Source organism: Calliphora vicina, chromosome 5 (assembly GCF_958450345.1).
Source record: "Calliphora vicina chromosome 5, idCalVici1.1, whole genome shotgun sequence".
NCBI lineage: Eukaryota > Metazoa > Arthropoda > Insecta > Diptera > Calliphoridae > Calliphora > Calliphora vicina.
Window position 1 is genome coordinate 13,007,902 of NC_088784.1, and position 24,675 is coordinate 13,032,576.

Genomic DNA, 24,675 nt, shown 5'->3' on the forward strand with positions numbered 1-24,675 from the left:
TTAAAGAACCACAAATGAAGCTGGAATTGGGCATCTTATAGAACCACGAATGAAGCTGGAATTGAGCTTCTTAAAGAACCACGAATGAAGCTGGAATTGGGATTCTTAAAGAACCACAAATGAAGCTGGAATTGAGCTTCTTAAAGAACCACAAATGAAGCTGGAATTGGGCATCTTAAAGAACCACGAATGAAGCTGGAATTGTGATTCTTAAAGAACCACGAATGAAGCTGGAATTGGGCATCTTGAAGAACCACGAATGAAGCTGGAACCACGAATGAAGCTGGAATTGGGATTCTTAAAGAACCACGAATGAAGCTGGAAATGGGCATCTTAAAGAACCACGAATGAAGCTGGAACCACGAATGAAGCTGGAATTGGGCATCTTAAAGAACCACGAATGAAGCTGGAACCACGAATGAAGCTGGAATTGGGCATCTTAAAGAACCACGAATGAAGCTGGAACCACGAATGAAGCTGGAATTGGGCATCTTAAAGAACCACGAATGAAGCTGGAACCACGAATGAAGCTGGAATTGGGCATCTTAAAGAACCACGAATGAAGCTGGAACCACGAATGAAGCTGGAATTGGGCATCTTAAAGAACCGCGAATGAAGCTGGAATTGGGTTTCTTAAAGAACCACAAATGAAGCTGGAATTGGGCATCTTAAAGAACCGCGAATGAAACTAGAATTTGGATTCTTAAAGAACCACGAATGAAGCTGGAATTGGGTTTCTTAAAGAACCACAAATGAAGCTGGAATTGGGCATCTTAAAGAACCGCGAATGAAACTAGAATTTGGATTCTTAAAGAACCACGAATGAAGCTGAAATTGAGCACTGAGCTTCTTATAGAACCACGAACGAAGCTGCAATAGGGATTCTTAAAGAACCACGAATGAAACTAGAATTGGGATTCTTAAAGAACCACGAATGAAATTATAATTGGGCTTCTTAAGGAACCACCAAAGAAGCTAGAATTGTGTTTCTTAAAGAACCGCGAATGAAGCTGGTATTGGGCTTCTTAAAGAACTACGAATGAAGCTGGAATTGGGCTTCTTAAAGAACCACAAATGAAGCTGGAATTGAGCAATGGGCTTCTTAAAGAACCACGAATGAAGTTAAAATTTGGCTTCGTAGAGAACCACAAATGAAGCTGGAAATGTGACCCTTAAAAACCATGAATGAAGATAGAATTGGGCCTCTTAAAGAACCCCGAATGAAGCTAGAATTGTTCTCCTTATATAACCATGAATGCGGCTAGAATTGGTCTTCTTAAAGAACCATGAATGAAGCTAGAATTGGGCTTCTGAAAGAACAACGAATGAAACTAGAATTGGACTTCATAAGAACGACGAATTCAGCTAGAATTTATGTTATTTGGGAATCACGAATGAAGCTAGAATTGGTTTTCTTTAGGAACCACGAATGAAGCTACAATTAGTCTTCTTTAGGAACCACGAATGAAGCTACAATTGGTCTTCTTAAAGAACCATAAATGAAGCTTCTAAAGAAAGACGAATGTTGCTAGAATTGGCTTCTTAAAGAACCACGAATGAAGCTTGAATTGGTCTACTTTAAGAACCACGAATGAAGCCAAAATTGGGCTTCTAAAAGAACCACTAACGAAGAAAGGGAAGAAATTTTACAATATTGGAAAAAATTAAATAAACGTTTAAGCTTCTTTTAATATGAAATAATAAAGTTATAAAGAATATGTGTTGGTGGAATTTATACTTTTCTAACTCTTGGCAGTTTAGCAAAAAGCTGTTTTTCATTTCAAACTGAATAATGAAACCGGAACTACAATTTTTAAACAAAAACAACAGTTTTAACAAATATGGCCGAGCTAACAACCCCATTAATTTCATACAACTATAACTGCAGTTTTAATTTTTTTTTTTGCTGTCAAAAACTACAACAGTTTCCCAAAATCCAGTAATGAAATGCCATGAGGTCTGACACACCAAGCGTTTATAAAAACCAAAAGTAAACATCCACCGAGCAAATCAAAATAAGCGTAACATTCGAAACCTAAAACTGAACCACCATTAAATCATCCATCTTACAAATAAATACGAGTAAGTAAGCAACTCCGTCATCCAGCCAGCCAGTCAGTCACTCACTCATTTATGCAGTCGTCCAACGAGCAAGCTGCAATACGCTCGTATGTACAATCAAAGCTTATGCCAGGCAGCTGCATTGAAATCTCGAGACAACGCAGCAGCAGCAGCAACAACATACACGAAAAGTGTCAAAAATATTGTTTTATATTAGATTAGAACAATAAAAATTGAAAATAAAATAAAAATAATCATTTACTTTTTACTTCAAACACACACACACATTCAAACCACATTGCTGCCAAAATTGACACACACACTCTCAAATGTGTGTATGTGCGTGTTGGTGTGTATATTGCTGAGAGTTTGAAAGACCCTTTTTTGTCAGCAACAATTTTTGCACGCTTCACGCTAATTTATGCGCTTATCAAAATGAAAAAAATATATAAAATAATAATATACGAGTAGAGAGTATTTGTTCCCTCGTATGTGTATTTGAAAAACATCAAAGATTTGTCTTTTGGGTGAGAATGTGTGTTTGCCGGAGTGCATGTGTCGTAGCTTACACACTACTCTATATAAAACTCGGTTAACTACAAAATATTGTTTTGTATAAATCTCTCTTTTTTATGGATTTTATTGGTACTGGGAACAAATTATTTCTCTATGTAAATGTGCCAATAATTACTTATCCTTGCAAAAAGTTTTTAAAAGTGAACAACATTATCAGCCACGGAGCTACATTAAGAACTACGACTGAAGCTAGAATTGGGCTACTTAAAGAACCACGAATGAAGCTAGAATTGGGCTACTTAAAGAACCAAGAATGAAGTTAAAATTGGGCTTCATAAAGAACCACTAATGAAGCAAAACTTGAGCTTCATAAAGAACCATGAATGAAGCTTGAATTTGTCTTATTTAGGAGCCACGAATGAAGATAGAATTGGTCTTCTTTAGGAACCATTAATGAAGCTAGAATTGGTCTTCTATAGGAACCATGAATGAAGCTAGAATTGGTCTTCTTTAGGAACCACGAATGAAGCTAGAATTGGTCTTCTTTAGGAACCACGAATTAAACTAGAATTGGTCTTCTTTTGTAACCACGAATGAAGCTAGAATTGGTCTTCTTTAGGAACCATGAATGAAGCTAGAAATGGTCTTCTTTTAGAATTGGTCTTCTTTAGGAGCCACGAATGAAGCTAGAATTGGTATTCTTTAGGAACCAATAATGAAGCTAGAATTGGGCTACTTAAAGAACCACGAATGAAGCTAGAATTGGTCTTCTTTAGGAACCACGAATGAAGCTAGAATTGGTCTTCTTTAGGAACCACGAATGAAGCTAGAATTGGTCTTCTTTAGGAACCACGAATGAAGCTAGAATTGGTCTTCTTTAGGAACCACGAATGAAGCTAGAATTCTGACCCTCAAAAAACCATGAATGAAGCTAGAATTGGGCTTCTTAAAGAATCACGAATGAAGCTAGAATTGGGATTCTTAAAGAACCACGAATGAAGCTAGAATTGGTCTTCTTAAAGAATCACGAATGAAGCTAGAATTGGGATTCTTAAAGAACCACGAATGAAGCTAGAATTGGTCTTCTTTAGGAACCACGAATGAAGCTAGAATTGGTCTTCTTTAGGAACCACGAATGAAGCTAGAATTGGGCTACTTAAAGAACCACGAATGAAGCTAGAATTGGTCTTCTTTAGGAACCACGAATGAAACTAGAATTGGTCTTCTTTAGGAACCACGAATGAAGCTAGAATCGGTCTTCTTTAGGAACCACGAATGAAGCTAGAACCAGTCGCCTTTAGCAACTATGAATGAAGCTACAATTGGTCTTCTTTTGGAACCACGAATGATGATAGAATTGGTCTTCTTTTGGAACCACGAATAAAGCAAGAATTGGTCTTCTTTTGGAACCACGAATGAAGCTAGAGTTGGTCTTCTTTTGGAACCACGAATGAAGCTAGAATTGGTCTTCTTTAGGAACCATGAATGAAGCTAGAATTGGTCTTCTTTTGGAACCACGAATGAAGCTAGAATTGGTCTTCTTTAGGAACCACGAATGAAGCTAGAATTGGTCTTCTTTTGGAACCACGAATGAAGCTAGAGTTGGTCTTCTTTTGGAACCACGAATGAAGCTACAATTGGTCTTCTTTAGGAACCACGAATAAAGGTGGAATTGGTCTTCTTTAGGAACCACGAATGAAGCTACAGGCTACTTAAAGAACCATAAATGAAGCTAGAATTGGTCTTCTTAAAGAACCACGAATGAAGCTGGAATTGGTCTTCTAAAGATCCGCTAATGAAACTAGAATTGGGTATCTTAAAGAACCACGAATGAAGCTAGAATTGGGCTTTTAAAGATCCACGAATGAAGGTAGAATTGCGCTACTTAAAGACCCATGAATCATGCTAGAATTGGTCATTTTAAAGAACCACGAATGAAGCTAGAACTGGACTTCTTAAAGAATCAAGAATGAAGCTGGGCTTCTTAAAGAACACAAATGAAGAAAGAATTGGGCCTTTTCATGAACCACTAATGGAGCTAGAATGTGGCTACTTAAAAACCAAAGATGCACGATTGAAACTGATAAAATCTTGCTATTTTAGATCTCCATTTTATGACTGATTGGCTTTTTCCCCCACCTTCCTGACATACAAATGTTGGGCATATTTTTAAAATGTGATACTTTGTTGCTGATGGGAGAAAACATGCGAATACACATATGTATGTATGTTGGAAAACGTACAGCTCAAAAAAAAAATTAAATAAATTTTATTCGAGGGAACTCGCAATAAAATAAAGAGTACATGAGTATAGACGTCTGTCCTTACGTCTGTCGGCCTGACACACTGTTGGTAAATAATAAGAATTGGGTTGTAATGGGACAACAACGAGATGGTTGTCGTGGAAATATTTGACTTTTTGAATTCACAGCAATTGTGTGAACATTGTTGTTCACAATTCACAAAATGTAGGTATTATTAAAAATGAACGGAACAAGGGAATAAAAGGGGGAAATACTTATTTATTGTACTTTATATACATATGAGAGAGTGAATATTTGTATTGTACTAGTACTATTTCATTATTATTGTTGTTTTTTTTTTGTGAAATTTTCTGAATGAGTTTGTGAGTTTATGCGTTTGATTTTACTAATAATGGCAAAATGAAGGTGGTAGTGGTATTATTAGCGATTGGTGGTGGTGGAAAAACTCCATTTTTCCTGAGATTTTTTCAAAAAAATGTGTACAATAAAATGTTTTTGGAAATGCTATGAACAGCATACAAATGACAACCATTTCTAATTTGGTTTTCTTTTTTAAAATTATTGATGGCTTATTGAAATTAATGGTTAGTTTTTTTTTTGGAAATAATTTAGAATACACAAACGTTTATACGTTTTAATGAGGAGTCAAGAGAAAGGTTTTGAAAGTAGAATTTTGTTTAGGAAAGTGTTGAAATGGAATATTGTGGAGATGTTGCCAAAATATACATCTTTCAATCTTCATCATTGCCCAACCCAAACGAAAGGAAATTCCTCCTTAAACTTTAATTAGAAAACTGTGTGCAAAACTATCAATGTTATTAAAGAATCTTTTACAAATAATAATTGTATTAAAATTTTCCATTCCTTTTAGAAAATCTCTATAACGATTTTACTGCAGTGATCATTAGAAATTTATAATCTTAAGCATAAAATTACTGTTAACATTACTAATCCAAATAGCTAAAAATTCATTTAGCAAAGAAAATTATTAAACATTTAACACGCTTGTCATCCTTAGAACTTTAAGTGATTTTAGATTTTCCTTAAATTTTGTGCTAAAAATTTTAAGAATTAATAATTTTTGCTCAATTATTTTAGCCAAAGTAAATTATATTAAGACAGCATGACCTACAAGTATTAGTTACACCCATTTTAACCGTATTAATCACATTTCAAATACTTGCACTACCCCCCTCCAACTTTAGCTTCCTGTTGCTTACTGTTCTGTAAGATCTGCCACAAATTTTTAGGCAACATCTCCTACATAACAATTTGTGGAACAAGATTACGTGAAAATTTCGCAAATAAAGTGTACAAGTGTGGGAGAATTTGTAAGGTATTCTAGCATTAAGCTGATAATCTCCTGACTCTAATAAATGTTAGTAAACTCAACAAAGCTAAGCTCGAGTTAAATCTACAATACCTAAAATATAACCATAGAATTGTTAACAAATTCCCTAAGAAATCTTGTGACTTTTTCAATTTGTTGTTAACTAGTTTTAAACATATCCCAACAGCAAAGAGAGAGAGAAAGGGAGAGCATTATATTGCTAACCTCTAAGGTACAACATAATTGTATCAGTGATGATGAGGATGATGCCAGAAAGAAAAAGGATTCACCAACTTCATAGTCATAGTCATATTCTTGTTTTCAATATAATCCTTGGCACAACATGACTTTTTGCAAAACTGCACAAAATATTTCTTCTACTCGTTTATAGCATTGTAGGCGTTTACTGGTCTTACCACCGGATTTTACTTGTAATCCAAATTAAATCGGATCAAAATCAAAAACGTCACACACACACACTGGCCTGCCTGTCACTGTGAATTTTAAATGTATGTGCGTAAGTAAGCAGCAACAACAAGTACATAAAGTGTTTATGCTGCAACAACAACAGCAACTTCAACTGAATATACTTCAGTTTAAAAAAAAAGTCAGGCGAAAAAGATCAGTGTCAAGTTGCATGATATTTGATGAGTTTATTTTCTTAGTGCGTTGAGAGTACGAGTCTTTAAGTGTTCAGTGTAGTTGCTGGTTGAGTAATAAGTGAGGACACTGAGAGAAAACATAAAGAACCATAAATGAAGATACAATTGGACAACATGAAGAACCACGATTAAAGGTAGAATTGCAAGATTTTAAGATCGATGATTGCAACTAGAATTCAGTTCTAGTTCTAGTTCAGTTCAGTTCTAGTTCAGTTCAGTTCTAGTTCAGTTCTAGTTCAGTTCTAGTTCAGTTCTAGTTCAGTTCTAGTTCAGTTCTAGTTCAGTTCTAGTTCAGTTCTAGTTCAGTTCTAGTTCAGTTCTAGTTCAGTTCTAGTTCTAGTTCAGTTCTAGTTCAGTTCTAGTTCAGTTCTAGTTCAGTTCTAGTTCAGTTCTAGTTCAGTTCTAGTTCAGTTCTAGTTCAGTTCTAGTTCAGTTCTAGTTCAGTTCTAGTTCAGTTCTAGTTCAGTTCTAGTTCAGTTCTAGTTCAGTTCTAGTTCAGTTCTAGTTCAGTTCTAGTTCAGTTCTAGTTCAGTTCTAGTTCAGTTCTAGTTCAGTTCTAGTTCAGTTCTGTTCTAGTTCAGTTCTAGTTCAGTTCTAGTTCAGTTCTAGTTCAGTTCTAGTTCAGTTCTAGTTCAGTTCTAGTTCAGTTCTAGTTCAGTTCTAGTTCAGTTCTAGTTCAGTTCTAGTTCAGTTCTAGTTCAGTTCTAGTTCAGTTCTAGTTCAGTTCTAGTTCAGTTCTAGTTCAGTTCTAGTTCAGTTCTAGTTCAGTTCTAGTTCAGTTCTAGTTCAGTTCTAGTTCAGTTCTAGTTCAGTTCTAGTTCAGTTCTAGTTCAGTTCTAGTTCAGTTCTAGTTCAGTTCTAGTTCAGTTCTAGTTCAGTTCTAGTTCAGTTCTAGTTCAGTTCTAGTTCAGTTCTAGTTCAGTTCTAGTTCAGTTCTAGTTCAGTTCTAGTTCAGTTCTAGTTCAGTTCTAGTTCAGTTCTAGTTCAGTTCTAGTTCAGTTCTAGTTCAGTTCTAGTTCAGTTCTAGTTCAGTTCTAGTTCAGTTCTAGTTCAGTTCTAGTTCAGTTCTAGTTCAGTTCTAGTTCAGTTCTAGTTCAGTTCTAGTTCAGTTCTAGTTTAGTTCAGTTCTAGTTCAGTTCTAGTTCAGTTCTAGTTCAGTTCTAGTTCAGTTCTAGTTCAGTTCTAGTTCAGTTCTAGTTCAGTTCTAGTTCAGTTCTAGTTCAGTTCTAGTTCAGTTCTAGTTCAGTTCTAGTTCAGTTCTAGTTCAGTTCTAGTTCAGTTCTAGTTCAGTTCTAGTTCAGTTCTAGTTCAGTTCTAGTTCAGTTCTAGTTCAGTTCTAGTTCAGTTCTAGTTCAGTTCTAGTTTAGTTCAGTTCTAGTTCAGTTCTAGTTCAGTTCTAGTTCAGTTCTAGTTCAGTTCTATAATTGGTCGACAGAAAAATCCATGATGTAAGTACTAATTGGTCTATAAAAAACATCAATGACTGAAGTTATAATTGGCCGAAATAAAGAGACTTGAATTATAGTAATCCATTTTCCATCCTCGACTGATATACATTTATAGTGACCAAAAATTAACGTTGAGCATATTCTTTCTCTCAGTGTAAAACAGCAAGTAACTTGTTGTGTGCTCTGGTGATCGTTTTTAAATTTTGTTATCTTTGTCGCCTTTTTTCCTGGCAAAAGTATGAGCTGATGACTTGGTACATACATATATAGAGTTGTAGATGTTTGAGATATTAAACAAAAATTGACCTGTATGAGGAGTTGAAACATTACAACCTTAGGCGAAAATATGTAGCAAGTGTTTCCTGCTTGAAACACAAAGCACACACACCAAAAACAAAAACAACAACATCCACACAAAAGACAAAGGCGTAAAAGAAGTGTAAGATCAAGCACTTATTTAATCCACTTGTTGTAAATGAAGATAGATACATAGATAGCTGGATGGATGGATGGATCAATCGATCGATATACAACCTCTACGTGTGCCGTTTCTACCTTTATGTTCTTGCTGTCCTGCCAGTGAGTGGCACAAGATCCTTAAGCAAATAAATTGTAAATTCATAATTCTTTAACGCCTTCTTTTTTGTTTTTCTTCTTCAGCTAAAGAAAATTATTTCAATTTTCTATTGCAGTTCAGAAACTTGTTCGTGTGTTGTTGAGCTGTAGTAAAAGGTTGCTTGACTATGACTTTATTAATCTACATGATCTTGATCTTGAGCTAGAGGCGTTTTTATCGGATCAGTTATTTTTACAATCTTTCAATTTATTGTTACTTTTTCATTTCTTTATTCTTATTTTCCTTGATCTTTTAAGTTATTCTTCTCTACTTGTTACTTATTATTCAGTTTCTGTGTAGTTTGCCAACACCGTGTCATTGGTTTTTGTTCGAGGTGTTTATAAGCCGATTTTGATTTCAACAGAATTCTTGCTCAAGTCAAGTCAACCCAACAAAGGCTTAAAAAGTTGTAAAAAATATTTTGATGGATTTATATAGTTTGAGACAATTTTTGCTTGCAATATACAACGTGACTTTATGATACGCTTATGTGTTTTTGGAAAAATAAAGAATATTGTGATTTTTATTGTTTCTAGTTTATTGTTTGTCGAACAAATAAAATGTTACAAAATTTTCATTCATGTTTAAGGTTTTCTTTGTGTTGGCAGTAAATTCATTCATTGCAAAAATGTCAAATGTTCTGTATTAATTTTCATGTTTTGAACACCACAACAGGTTGATTTGTCACGTTTTTAGTTGGTATTTTTGCTTAGGAATTTAGCTGACTTCAGGTGTAATAAATTTGATTTCTTTAAATTAATATCATTCGTATAAAGTCTTTAGTTTGCAAAAATTTTAAGTTCAAAAACTAGACTTTTAAAATAAATCAAAAAAAACATTGTTTACATTTGAGTTAGATCTATACAAAATTTATTAAATACATAAAAAACGATTTTTTACATGGTGTAAACAATATGAAAATAAGTTCATCAAATTTTTTAATTAATTTGGAATCTTTGAAGACGTGATAATTGTAGAAATTACGTCAAAAATCAATTGTTTACATTATGTCACTTTTAAACTATGAAAAATGTATCATGTACTCAAAAAATCTATTCTTTACATAATGTAAACAATATGTAAAGAATGTAAAATTAGTTTTTACTTATTTTAGAATCTTTAAAGCCGTGTCAAATACGCAAGAAATCTATTCTTTACATAGAGTAAACAATATGTAAATAATGTAAAATTAGCTTCTACTTATTTTAGAATCTTTAAAGCCTTGTCAATAATTGAAATAAACGTTAGAAATCTATTGTTTACATTTTGTCAACAATATTTAAACAATGTAAAAATGCTGTTATATCAATATTATTACTGTAAAACTATGTAAAATTGGTAAAATACTTAAAAATTAGATTTTTACATGAAGTAAATAATATGTAAATAATGTAAAAGAGACGTAATAGCAATTCCCGCACTTTCAAAATATGAAAGATTTATCTAATACACAAGAAATCTATTCTTTACATAGTGTAAACAATGTGTAAATATTGTAAAATTAGCTTCTACTTATTTTAGAATCTTAAAGCCGTGTCAATAATTGAAATTATGTTAAAAATCAATTGTTTACATTTTGTCAATGAAAGGTAAAGAATGTAAAAATGCTGTTATATCAATAGTATTAATCAAAAACTATGTAAACTTGGAAAAATACTTAAAAATTTCATTGTTTACATGGTGTAAATTATATGTAAATAATGTAAGAGAGGCGCAATAGCAATTCTGGCACTTTGAAACTATGAAGGATTTATCAAATACACAAGAAATCTATTCTTTACATAGTATAAACATTGTGTAAATAATGTAAAATTATCTCAAACTCATTTTAGAGTCTTTAAAGTTGGCCAATAATTGAAATTTCATTAAAATTCAATTGTTTACATTTTGTCAACAATAGGTAAACAATATTAAAATGCTTTTATTACTCTAAAACTATGTAAAATTGGTAAAATACTTAAAAATTTGATTGTTTACATGGTGTCAACAATATGTAAATAATGTTTAAAAGACTTTAAATTAATTTAGAATCTTAAAAGGCGAGACAATTATTAAAACTATGCCAAAATCTATTGTTTACATTATGTCAACAATATGTAAATAATGTAAAATTATCTTCAACTTATATTAGAATCCTTAAATTCGTGTCATTTATTGAAATTACGTTAAAAATCCATTGTTTACATTATGTAAACAATAGGTAAACAATGTAAAATTTTTGCTATATCAATAGTATTACTCAAAAACTATGTAAAATTGGAAAAATACTTAAAAATTTAATTGTTTACATGGTGTAAATTATATGTAAATAATGTAAAAGAGGCGCAAGCAATTCTAGCACTTTGAAACTATGAAGGATTTATCAAATACACAAGAAACCTATTGCATAGTGTAAACAATATGTAAATATTGTAAAATTAGCTTCTACTTATTTTAAAATCTTTAAAGCCGTGTCTATAATTGAAATTACGTCAAAAATCCATTGTTTACATTTTGTCAACAATAGGTAAACAATGTAAAAATGCTTTTATTACTCTAAAACTATGTAAAATTGGTAAAATACTTATAAATTTGATTGTTTACATGGTGTCAACAATATGTAAATAATGTTTAAAAGACTTTAAATTAATTTAGAATCTTAAAAGGCGAGACAATTATTAAAACTACGCCAAAATCAATTGTTTACATTATGTCAACAATATGTAAATAATGTAAAATTATCTTCAACTTATATTAGAATCCTTAAAGTCGTGTCATTTATTGAAATTACGTTAAAAATCCATTGTTTATATTATGTAAACAATGTAAAAATGCTGTTATATTAATAGCATTACTCTAAAACTATGTAAAATTGGTAATATACTTAAAAATTGGATTGTTTACATGGTGTAAATAATTTGTAAACAATGTAAAATGTACTTAATATTAAATCTAATGGTGGGGAACTGTGAAAAATTTATTAAATACATAAAAATTCGATTGTTGACATAGTGTCAACAATATGTAAAGAATGTTAAAAAGACTAAATTAATTTAGAATCTTTAAAGACGAAACAATTATTGAAACTACGCCAATAATCAATTGTTTACATTATGTCAACAATGCCAAAATGCAAAAATATCAATGTGATCGTGGCAATACCATGACAACTTTGTAAAATTGATACCAAATCGATTGTTGACATGGTGTAAACTGTAGGTAAATTACCTAAAACTGGATTTGTTAATGCTATTTCATAATGTATGCTAACCCCCATATGCATAAACAGTTTATAAATTTATCAAAGGTTTATCAAACAAAATTTCCATGCGAAATTTGTTTTATAAACCTTTAATAAATTTATAAACTGTTTATGCATATGTGGGTAAGTATTTTATATTACAATTCTGCTTTCAATCTACTTTTCCAAATTTAACTAGACTTATTGTCATTCACTTTAAATTAAATTTTTATGCCATCACCCACATTTTAACACTCCAAACAACCTAACATGTGCCCATCTAAAAACATGATCACTAACATGCTTCCTAGCATATGTCCATTCTGAACAAAATAAGAGAAAGAAAAAAAATAAAAAGATTTAAACTTCACACTTTTAATTTTGTTAATGAGATGAGTTTCTAGTTTTATTGTCTCACAAATTAGTTACGTTTGTATTAACAAACATTGCAACCAACAAAAAAAAAAAGGAAGGAAAATACGTAAAGGAATTTTTATATGAATTAAGGATGATCACCATCATGATCATATGCTGTTCTTTTTTTTGGCACATGATCATCATATACATAAAAGCATTGTTAGTAAGTTAGTATTTTACTATGTTGTTTTTTGGTTATTATTGATCATTCAGGGGATTGTATAACTATTTTACAAGAGATTATCCTCGCTAGGGGCCAGCTGCTGTGGCTGGTTGGTTGGCTTGCTGGCTCATTTGCTTGTAAGCAGAGTCGAGCTTCTCTTTCCATCTCTCTATGTATGTGTATTTTCATTATTTTGTTGTGTTGTAAATAAATTTGTTGCGGTCTCAGTTGGTCGGTCGGCACGTTTTTCTTTTTCTATTTGGAAATTGATCTATAGTTGTTTGGATTTTTATTTCATACATACTCTTTCTCATCTTGTTTTTATTTCGTTACGGAGTTTAAATATAATCAGTGTCATTTTCAAAACTGTAACTAAAATAAAATAAAACAAAACTTTGACATAATGTTGTATGTTTCTTCTCTTATTCAAGATTTCTGTTGTCACAGATCTTTTCCAAACACACCTTAGAAAAAAACATAGGAAAGAAATGTGTCAATAAAATGTCACGCTTTTAAAGGAAACTGTCAAAAAAAAAAACAAAACTATGTAGAAAGAATAGTAAAAGCGAGCAACTTTAAGATGTGACATGTGCCTTCGTCAGCAAAAAAAAAATAGAAGAGAATTTTGTTTTCAAATTCACTGAGCATATCAAAATTGATCAATTATGATCTCTATCAGCTGTTAGATTGAAATGGATTAAACCTTAAAACAACATTAAAATGAGTTTGAGGAATTTTATGGTAGCTATTCAGTTGGAAGAAATAATATTATAGAGGTTTCTAGTTTAAAATAGCACAACATTACAGAGGATATCCAAAAAAAAAAAATTAATTATAATTTTAATGATTAAAAATTGTCAGAAATTTACTTAAAATAACATAAGGTGTTTCAATTGTTGAAGTTGCCCTAATAATTAATTGTTTACATTATGTCAACAATGTAAAAATTATCTTATAACGATATTATTGCTGTAAAACTATGTAAAATTTATAAAATACATAAAAAATCTATTGTTGACATAGTTTCAATAATATGTAAATAATATAAAAAGATTTTTACATTGAAGTTACGCAAAAAATCAATTGTTTACCTTATGTCAAGTAAATAATGTAAGAATTCTGTAGTATCAATAGCATTGTCAAAAAAACTATGTAAAGTTTAAAAAATTTTTGAAAATATAAATTAAAGTGAAATTTAAATTTATTTTTTTAAATAGATTTTTGATCAATATATGGATGTTTTTCCAATTTTAAACAGATTATTTTTTTTTGTACGAAGGACCATTTATGCTAATTTGTAATTTAAGCGAAAACAAGAGTTATATTCTAGGAAAAATATGAATAACATTTTTTGGTGAAAAAAAATTTGTCGAGAAAAACAATTTTGGTAAAAAACAAGTAAGAGAGCTATATTCGGCTGTGCCGAATCTTATATACCCTTCACCACATTATACTTTAAAATAATTTTTTTTAAATATTTTTATGTAAACAATATTTAATTTTTTTTAATTTTTTTAAAAATTTTTTTTCGAAATTGTTTTTTAAAAAGTTTTTTTCAAATTTTTTAAAAATATTTTTTAAAATTTTTTTTTTTTAGTTTTTAATTTTTTGGAAAAAAAATTTACGACAAAAAAAATTGTTTGATGAAAAAAAATTCGGGTTAAAAAATATTTTTCCCGATTTTGAACCATTGTAGGTCCAACTTACTATAGCCTTATCTACATCGTTGCAATGGACTTTGAAATATCTATCATTAGATATCCATATTGTCTATATTAATGACTTAGTAATCCAGATATAGATCAAAAATAGGTCAAAAATCGAGGTTGTCCTGGTTTTTTGTTTATATCTCCGTTATTTATAGACCGATTTTGCTGATTTAAATAGCAAACATCTCGAAAGCATGTCTGACAGAATTATTGAAGATTTTGATCCCGAAGATATCTGGCGTCTTCAGAAAATTTATTTCAACAGACAGACAGACGGACATGGCTTAATCGACTCCGCTATCTATAAGGATCCAGAATATATATACTTTATAGGGTCGGAAATGAAAAATGTAGAAATTACAAACAGAATGACAAACTTATACCCTTCTCACGATGGTGAAGGGTATAACAAGTAAGAGAGAGCCAAATTATACTTTAAAATAATTTTTATTTTAATATTTCTAGGTAAACAAATTTTAAAGCATTTCTATATAGACAATATAGATATCTAATGATAGATATTTCAAAGACATTTGCAACGACGTATATAAGACCATAGTAAGATGCACCTACAATGGGTCAAAATCGGAAAAAAAATTTAAATTTTTTTTTCATTTTTTAAAAAAAAAAATTCCCATTTTTTCCAAATTTTTTTTTAATTTTTATTTTTTTTTTGTAAATAAAATTTATGACAAAAAATATTTTTTTTATAGATAAAAATAGGCCAAAAATCGAGGTTGTCCCGGTTTTTTCTTTATATCTCAGCCATTTGTAGGCCAATTTTGTCGATTATTTTTTTTTTGCTCAAAAAAATGCTTAGCTCTTTTCCTTTAAGAGCTTTTTGGTCGCTTAGTGGGATGCAAGTGGGATATCTATCCGAATAAATGTTTGTAACTCAAGGCATAAAATTTTGACTTTTTTTGCAAAATAAAAAACTTTTTGACTTTTTTTTAAACTTTTTTTTTGCAAATTTATGAGCCTTTTGATCGCTTAGAGAGATGCGAGTGGGATATCTATAAAAATAAGTGTTTTGTAACTCAAGATATACAAATTTCATCTTATTTGTACTGAACTATTTTGATTAGCAACAAACATTAATATTTTTAGTTCGAAGGACCATTCTATGAACAATCTTTAAGTTTTTGCAATATGACTGTAAACTTTTTCCAATTTTCTTAATATATAAAAAATATAAATCAGAAGGGCCATTTCTATTCGAATAATTATTAATATTTTACTTTCAATAGAGATTGATTTCCATTTTAAACAAACATTTTTTTTACTCGAAGGACCATTTTTGGAATTGACAATTTAAAGCAAATAAAAAGAACCAAATTGATGGATTATGAACTTGTTTTTTTTTAGCAAATAGTAAGTTTTAAATATGGATAAACTATGATTTTTTTTCCAATAACCATAACATACTCGTATAAACATTTTTAGTCCGAAGGACAATTTCTATTTTTACTTTAATTTCAACAATTGTTGTACGAATTAAAGAGAAATTCGAAATTTCTTGTTTTAAAGAGATTTTTTATACATATATAGATATTTTTTTTATATTTACCGGTTTAGTAATGAAAAGGAATCGAATTAATATAGAATTGTAGACCTTTTGTTACAATAAAGTTTTGTTTATCATTTGGTAGTTAATAATTTGAATTTAAATTAAACCATATTTTTTTTAGTTCGAAGGACCATTTTTAATAACATTTTAATTTTAAAATGTTTGCTATTTAACTTGTAGATGTATAAATAATAGTATGTAGTACAATAAGGCTTTTTATTCTTTGTATTTTTTGTAAAATTTCCACAATATTCGAAAATGTTTAATCAGAAGGACCAATTCGTTGCTTACTTTAATTTGAACAACTATTGTACAAATTAAATTGAAATTTTTTTGTTTTAAAGAAATTTTTAATCTCGATGTGGAAACTTTTTTTCATTTCTAACAAAATGTCGACTTAAAAATAATTTTTTTATCAAAATATTTTCAGTTCGAAGGACCATTTTTTTAATTTTTTTTTTTTGAATTTAACTTGTAGACGTAAAAATTATAATACGACTCATTTTAATGATGTTTTTTTATCAATTTCCAGTCTGTAGAGCCGTGTTGAAATTACAATTTCGAAAATGTTTAATCAGAATGACCAATTCGTTGCTTACTTTAATTAGAACAATTATTGTACAAATTAAATTGAAATTTTCTTCTTTTAAATAAATTTTTAATCTCGATGTGGAAACTTTTTTCCATTTCTAACAAAATGTCGACTTAAAAATAATTTGTTTATCAAAATATTTTCAGTTCGAAGGACCATTTAATGGGATTTTTAATTTTTTTGAAATTTAAATTGTATACGTAAAAATTATAATACGACTCATTTTAATGATGTTTTTTTATCAATTTCTAGTCTGTAGAGCCGTGTTGAAATTACAATTTCCATAATATTTGAAAATTTTCAATCAGAAGGACCAATTCGTTGCTTACATTTTGAACAATTCGAACAATTGTTGCACAAATTCAATTGAAATTGGAAATTTTTTGCTTTAAAGAGATTTTTCATCATTATGTGGAAACTTATTTTAATTTCTAGCAAAATTTCGATTTTAAAAAAGTTTTGTTTATCAAAACCTTAATATTTTCAGTTCGATGGACCATTTTAGTTGAAATTTAACTTCTAGACGTAAAAATTATTGTAAGTACTCATTTTAATGATGTTTTTATCCCTGTGTGTCTTTTTTCCATTTTGAATAAAATTTAAATTTGTGTTGTCGAAGGACTAAATCTTAATTTAATTTAATTCGAATAAATATTTTGCAAATTATAGTGAATTTAGATATTTTTAATTTTTTTGATGTCAGATTTTTATTAGATCTCAAGCGATCTGTTGCTGGCCTATAAAACTGTTTATTTATAATTCTAGTCTTTTTGTTACTTATTTTTAAAATCCTAATTGTCTTTCCCTCTCTTTTTCTTTAATTTTAGCTGTCATTTTGGCAACTGTCATGATGTTAAAACTGCTGGCAGGACATTAAACTTGCAAACAATAAAAATGGCGATTCGTTAAGGTATGTTTATGTTTATTTCTTATTATTTTAACACTTTTTTGAAATAAAATTTTGTTTTAAAATAAAACAAAGAATATAGATGTGTGCGTAAATGTCATTAAAAACTACTCTCGCTTATCATACAAAACTCTACCTACCCCCATTTTTAACTCATTTCATTATTGGCAATTTGGTTACGCTACATAAATTAAACACACAGTTTATGGTTCTTCCTTAAACACAGATTATTTGTCTTCAACTTCAATTTTGCCAAATGAAATGAAACAAAGCAATTTCATCACTAGCATAGTTTTTGCTATCTATTTCAATGATGACAGCTAGTTTTGTTAACATATTTGAAATGAACTTTTGAACAGAATTGTTTAAAAAATATTTTCATTAAGTTCATTCAATAAAAGTTGCAGTGGCATTAAGTAATTTTTCATTTTCAATCTGGCAAGATAAACAAAATTTGGTTGATCGTATTTCTAAACTGTAAAATAATTTTTTATTTTTTTTTTTCGGAATATACATTTCAAAAACATTAATATGCCTTAAACAACGGCAAACTGTAACGCCCGTAACTAAATTCGATTTCAACTGTAACCGCCTTCAATTTCAGTCAACAAACAACGAGGAGTTTTTTGGACTTTTTTTGGGAAAAAAATATGATCAAAATATATTTTATTCCTGTTTCATATTCACTCATTTTATTTCAATCATATTCATCAATTTCCCACCTCTTGTTTATACCTTTAAAGGGAAGTTATCCTCAAGAATATGATCAGTTAATAAAACTATCTAGTGATAATTGAAATAATTAATAAGCTTTTAAAAGCAATGTTACTCTTAAGCAGTTTGCTTGAGTTTTAATTAAAAGCTTTGGAACATTCAAGCATTTTGATTAAAATTAATATGTAGCTTTTTAAAACAATAGAACCCTCAAGCATTTTGCTTGAGTTTTAGTCAAAAGCTTTCGATAGTTTTGGATCCCTTAAGCAGTTTGCTTGAGAGAAAGCTTAACTTTTTCTCTCAATATACTTTTAAGTGCATATTTATAAAGCCGTATTAATTATTCTTTGTTATGTCAAGCTTTTGTTATATCCAAAATTCATTAACATGCCTTAGCTTACCTTCCTCTTTATAAAGTAGTAGCTTTATTTTTTTTTGTATTTCAAAATCTTCATTATCATCATTATGTTTTTTAAAGTCCAGCCAAAAATAATATCAATTTAAGTTGTTCTTTCATTTGTGTTGTTTCAAATCACCACCACCACTACCAAAAAAAGTTTAAGCGGTGCTTTAAGCTTACACCTTTTATAAGCTTTCGCTGAATACCAAAAAATTAGCTCCAAGAAATCAACAAAACGCCCGTAAAACAGACGGACAGATGGACAAAGAGACAAATCTTTGTTCAACTTAAAACTACACACCTCTATATAAAGTGATGACTACAAGGAGCGAGTAAAGATCTTTAGCTCAGTGAAGTACGAAATTTTGGGCGAATTCCATTAGGGATTAAAAATAAAAGAGTTACTTATTCAGTTTGATGATGTTATGTATAAAGAGGTGATTTCAATAGGGACATAACTATTTTGTGTTTTAATATTAATAAAACCAAGTAAAATTTCCAAAAATATTTAAAATTAAAAATTTTCCACAAAATGGTCCTTTGAACTGAAAATAAATCAAAATAATTGTAAAGAATACTTTATTATAAAAAAATTTTCACAATTCCCAATTAATACTTTTATTAGTATTCTAACGATATTTTCAAAAATGGTCCTTCATTATATCTCTTAACAATAAGGTCCTTCGGACTAAAAAATACTTTATTTGAATTGAAAAAAGCCACACAGCGATAAAAAAAGCTCTTTAAAATATATTACATTCCATAATTTATACATCTACAAGTTAAAGCAAACATTTTCAACATTACAGTTATCCCTAAAATGGTCCTTCGAATTAAAAATATTAAAGTTTACTTTAAATCAAAATTATTTACCAACAAATTATAAACAATTCTTTTATAACAAAAACTTTACAATTGTATATTAATTGGGTTTTTATACCCTACACCACCATAGTGGGGAGGGTATTATGCGTTTGTGCAGATGTTTGTAACGTCCAAAAATATTAGTCTAACACTAAAGTATACCGATCGACTTAGAATCACTTTCTGAGTCGATTAAACGATGTCCGTCCGTCCGTCTGGTCGGCTGGCTGTCCATGTAAACCTTGTGCGCAGAGTACAGGTCGCAATTTTGAAGATATTTCGATGAAATTTGATACATATTATTTTTTCGGCTCAAGGACCAAGCCTATTGAAACTGGCTGAAATCGGTCCATTATTTCACCTAGCCCCCATACAAATGTCCTCCCGAAATTGGACTTTATCGGTCATAAATGTTTAATTTATATATGTATCTCCACAAATTCCGCTCCAAATAAGTTTTATATACACAAAATTCATGTCACCAAATTTTGTTACGATCGGTCCATAATTAGTCATAGCTCCCATATAGACCCGCTTCCGAAAATCACTTTAATGTGCATAAATCGCTTAAAAATGTTGGTAAACACACAAAATTCAACATAGTTAACTTTACTATACACATAAATCACACGACCTAATTTCATGGTGATCGGTCCATAATTGGTCATAGCCCCCATATAAGGCCCACTTCCGAAAATCACTCAAAAATATAAATTATTTAAATTTTAAAAGAAAAATGTTTTTGCTCTTTTACTTAGTGTAGGGTATTATATGGTCCGGCTTGACCGACCATACTTTCTTACTTGTTTTTATTTGCTTTAAATTGATATTTCCAAAAATGGTCCTTCAGACGAAAAAAATAATTAAAATTTTTTAAAATTAAGAAACGTCACGTCTTTTTAAAATAAAAAATTGTAAAATTTCATTTTGATTAGTACAATAATAGTAAAAATTTGGTAAAAATATAAATGGTCCTTCGGACTAAAAAATTTTTCATTATATTAGAATTGGAAAAAAGTCACACAGGCATAAAAAACTCTTTCAAATATATTACATTCCATAATTTATACATCTAGAAGTTAAATTGCAAACATTTTCTTAATTAAAATTGTCCCTAAAATGGTCCTTCCAATTAAAAGTAATAAGTTTTGATTGAAATCAAAATAATTTACTACTGAATGTTTAACAAAACTTTTATACCGAAATCATCACAATTGCTTATCAATTTGGTTCATCTTATTTGTACTGTAAATTTTTAAATTTGTTAAAAAAGTAAAAAGTCTCAAAAATCCCTTTAGAAGAAACAATTTCCAATATGGACATTAAATGTTCGAATTAAATTAAATATCGAAATGGTCCTTCGTCCTAAAAATTTGTATATATACTATAATTTATAAATCTGCAAGTAGAAATTAAAACCTTTTCAAATTTAAAATTTTCCCCAAAATGGTCCTTCGAACAGAAAATATTAAGGGTTCATTTAATTGAAAATAATTCTCCACAAAATGATAACAAAAACTTTATTGTAATAAAATCTTCACATTTCTATATTAATCTGGTAATTTTTATTTGCTTTAATACAATATTTTCCAAAAATGGTCCTTCGGACTAAACAAAAATTTAATTCAATAATTGGAAAAATTATCAAAAGTCTCTTTAAAACTAAAAAAATTAAATTTCACTTTAATTTGGTCAATAATTGTTTAAATTAAAGTAAACATATAAATGGTCCTTCGGACTAAAATTTTTTGTAATTTATTTAAATTGAAATAAAGCGTGAATGTTTAAGAAATCTCACTAAATCATATTCCATAATTTATACATTTATAAGTTAATTTGTCATAATGAACAAAATTTAATATTTCTTAAAATGGTCCTTCGTACAGATATTATTAAGTTTTTGCTTTTAATCAAAATATTGCTCTAGAAAAGTATAAATAACACTTTTTTCTATCAAATAATTTACAATTTTATATTAATTTGGTTAGTTTTATTTACTTTAAAACGAAATTTCCAGAAATGGTCCTTCGATCTAAACATTTTTTAAAATAATTTAAAATCTAAAATATTAAAATATAGTGAGCAAAAATCGTTTTAGAACAAAAATACAACCTCCCTTCAATTTGCACAATAATTGTTCAATTTAAAGTAAACAACGAAATGGTCCTTCGAACAAAACATTTTTATATCTTAAGCAAATTAGATAAAATTACAGGCATAAAAAACCTAATTAAAACGAGTTGAATTTCAAACATTTTCATTATTTGTTTTTTTATTTGCTTTAAATCGAAATTTTAAAAAATGGTCCTTCGAACCATAAAATTTAAGTTCAATTTAGAATTCTACATATAAATTTAGAATTCTATTTACAAATTCAGATTTAACACATGACTTAAAAAGGCGGGTATCTTTTGAACGCGATTTTTGTTTTAAATAACTTATATGTCATTTTGAAGAGTTATTGAATATTATAGTGTAAACAACAAAGTTTTTTTGTCTGGAAAATGGCGAATTTTGTGCCAACAAAGCGTCATATAGGGAAAGTTTTGCTTTACTTCTTTAATTTGCCGCTGAAGCACACCGATTGCTCACCAAAGCTTATGGTGAATGTGTTCCATCGGTTTCCAAGTGGTGATTTTGACACGGAAGACAAAGATCGCACAGGCCAGCCAAAAAAGTTTGAAGACCTAAAATTGCAGGCATTACTCCATGAAGATTGTTGTCAAACTCAACACGAGCTTACGAAATCATTGGGAGCTACTCAATTAGCAATTTCAAAACGTTTGCGAGCAGCCAGATTCATCCAAAAGCAGGTAAATTGGATACCATACGAATTGAAGCCGAAAGACCTTTAAACACAATTTTGCATGTTCGAAATGATGTTTAAACGCTATAAAATAAAATCAGTTTTGCATCAAATCAATTCTTGCAATGAAAATGGATCCATTACGATAATCCGAAGCGTAAGAGATCGTACGTGAAGCCCGACAAACCAGCCAAATCGACACAAAAGACAAATATCCATGGCGCTAAAAGCATGTACCGAACACAACTGATTTGTTTGAAGCGACAATATGCGGACAGATATGAAACCGTAATATTTCATCACGACAACGGTCGGCCACATTATGCAATACCTGTTAAAAACTATTTAGAATGAAGTGGTTGGAAAGTTTTGTCTCACCCGCTTTATAGTCCAGACCGTGCCCCGTCCAACTCTAGTTGTTTCGATAGATGCAGTACGCTCTCTATGGGATACGCTACACTTTGGAACAGAGTATCCGATATTGATTCTTTCTTGGCATCTAAAGATGAGCACTTCTTTTTGCTCGGAATCCATATGTTGCCATAAAGATGGGAAAATCTCATGTCTTTAAAGGAAAAAATTATTAATTTTACCTTAATTTGCTTTTAAATGTTTAAAATTCTACATTATTTAAGATGGTCCTTCGAACCATAAAATTTCTGTTCAAATTTAAATTTTAGAGTAATATTCGTAAGTAGATACAACAATTAGTGCCACTCTTGGGTATTTCCACATCGATTTCGTTGTGATACCAGGAAATAAAGATCGTGGTAGGGAAGTAATGAGTCCTTAACCAAAAGATTTGTCTGTGGGAATGAAGGGATTTATCTTTTTGATGTGCACTTCCAACAGACCCGACTGATTGTACAATAAAAGGCAATTTAAAGTCTCTAATCTCCGATCTTGTTGGGATCGGATTGGCAAAAATATGATCAACCATCTCCTGTTCTTACTCATTCAGGCAACATTCACATTTAGATTCAATATCAATACCGTAGTTAAGCCCGTGGAATGTTTAAAGCAATCGATCGATGGCCCTTGCCTTCATACAAATAGTCGCTGTGAACCATCTTGTTTGGGCATAGTCCTAGAGTCTCCTCAGAAAAATATATAAATTGATAAATGTTCCCTTCTCAAAGTTCAGAATCGTTAGAATCGTACGTAATGATACCTTCTCAAAGATATGTCCTCTCTTTGCCGAAGTATGATCGAACCAAACACACTTGCCTTCATAGAAGTAGTCTCTGTGAACCATATCGTTTTTGCATAGTCGTAGAGTATCGTCAGAATCATAAACAAATTTATAAATTGTGAAAAAGTAAATCAGTGAAAAGTCCCCTCATTGACAGAGTATGATCGAACCAAACACCGTAAATTAATTACAGCAATCTTAAAGAGTAACTACAATCATGTTTTCAATTCATATTTTTCCAATGACATTTCAAGCACTACTTTAGCATCCCCAAAAATCAATAAAATTAATAATAATATAAAAAATAATTCCCCCCTAATCACTGTTCAGTACACGAGTATGAAGTAAACTATCAGACATTCATACATATTTTGTTCTTCACTTGCTGACATTTAGCCGCACACAAATCCTTTGCTTTACAAGACAGTTCGACACCAAGTCATACCAAAAAGCCCCCCAAATAAAACCAAAAAAAAAAATAAAACCTCTACAGAAATCCCCCTACCAAAACTTCCTAACAGAACAGAAAAAAAAAATAGAGCACAGGCATCCTAAACAAAAAAAAGCATCAACATGTTCATCGGTTGATGTTTGCCGCTTTTATTTTTATATTTTTACTCAATGGCTAAACTTTAAGTCAAAAATGATTACAATAACAACATTTAAAGTCATACAAGATATGATAGCAACACACACCAGCCAGCAACTGCTGTTGTTGCTTCTGCTGTTGGCAAAGTAATTGCAAGCACCACAGGAGGCTATAACCTCAATGAAGTTGAACAGCAGAGGAAAAACAAAAAAAAACCGAAAAAAACTAGGGAATAAAACCAAAATCAAAATATACCATCTTAAAGCACACTTCAAGATACTTTTGCACAATTCCTTGCTACACACACATACTCACCACTCTCGCTTTATGCCCCCTTCTGTTGCACGTACATACATATAGTTTTTGATTTTCCTCAATGTGTGTGTGTGGAGCATTATTGACTGTGCAGTGATGTTTATAAACTTAAAGGCTGTAATCACATTAGCATCAGATCCTTTAGTTATCACCTGTGATGCCGACCGTATTTGGGAAAGAGCTACGTACATATATCTAGTGGATTTAGTTAGGAGTGCTGACAAAAGGAGGTGTAATATAAATTAATCGTGATATACTTATTGTTCCAAAAGGGAATTTTTATTATTATTTTATAAGTTAAGGTGTATTTTTCGATTCGTCGC

At 30.2% G+C, this 24,675-nt stretch overlaps 1 long non-coding RNA gene across 2 annotated transcripts in view; it reads left to right on the plus strand.

Moving 5' to 3' along the window:
- LOC135959936 (uncharacterized) overlaps window positions 1-24,675 on the plus strand; it is a 186,320-nt gene that overhangs the window by 62,260 nt on the left and 99,385 nt on the right. For both annotated transcript variants that reach the window (XR_010576564.1, XR_010576565.1), the window contains exon 5: window positions 17,393-17,475. This is a non-coding gene — a long non-coding RNA (uncharacterized LOC135959936). The remainder of the gene's footprint in view (window positions 1-17,392; window positions 17,476-24,675) is intronic.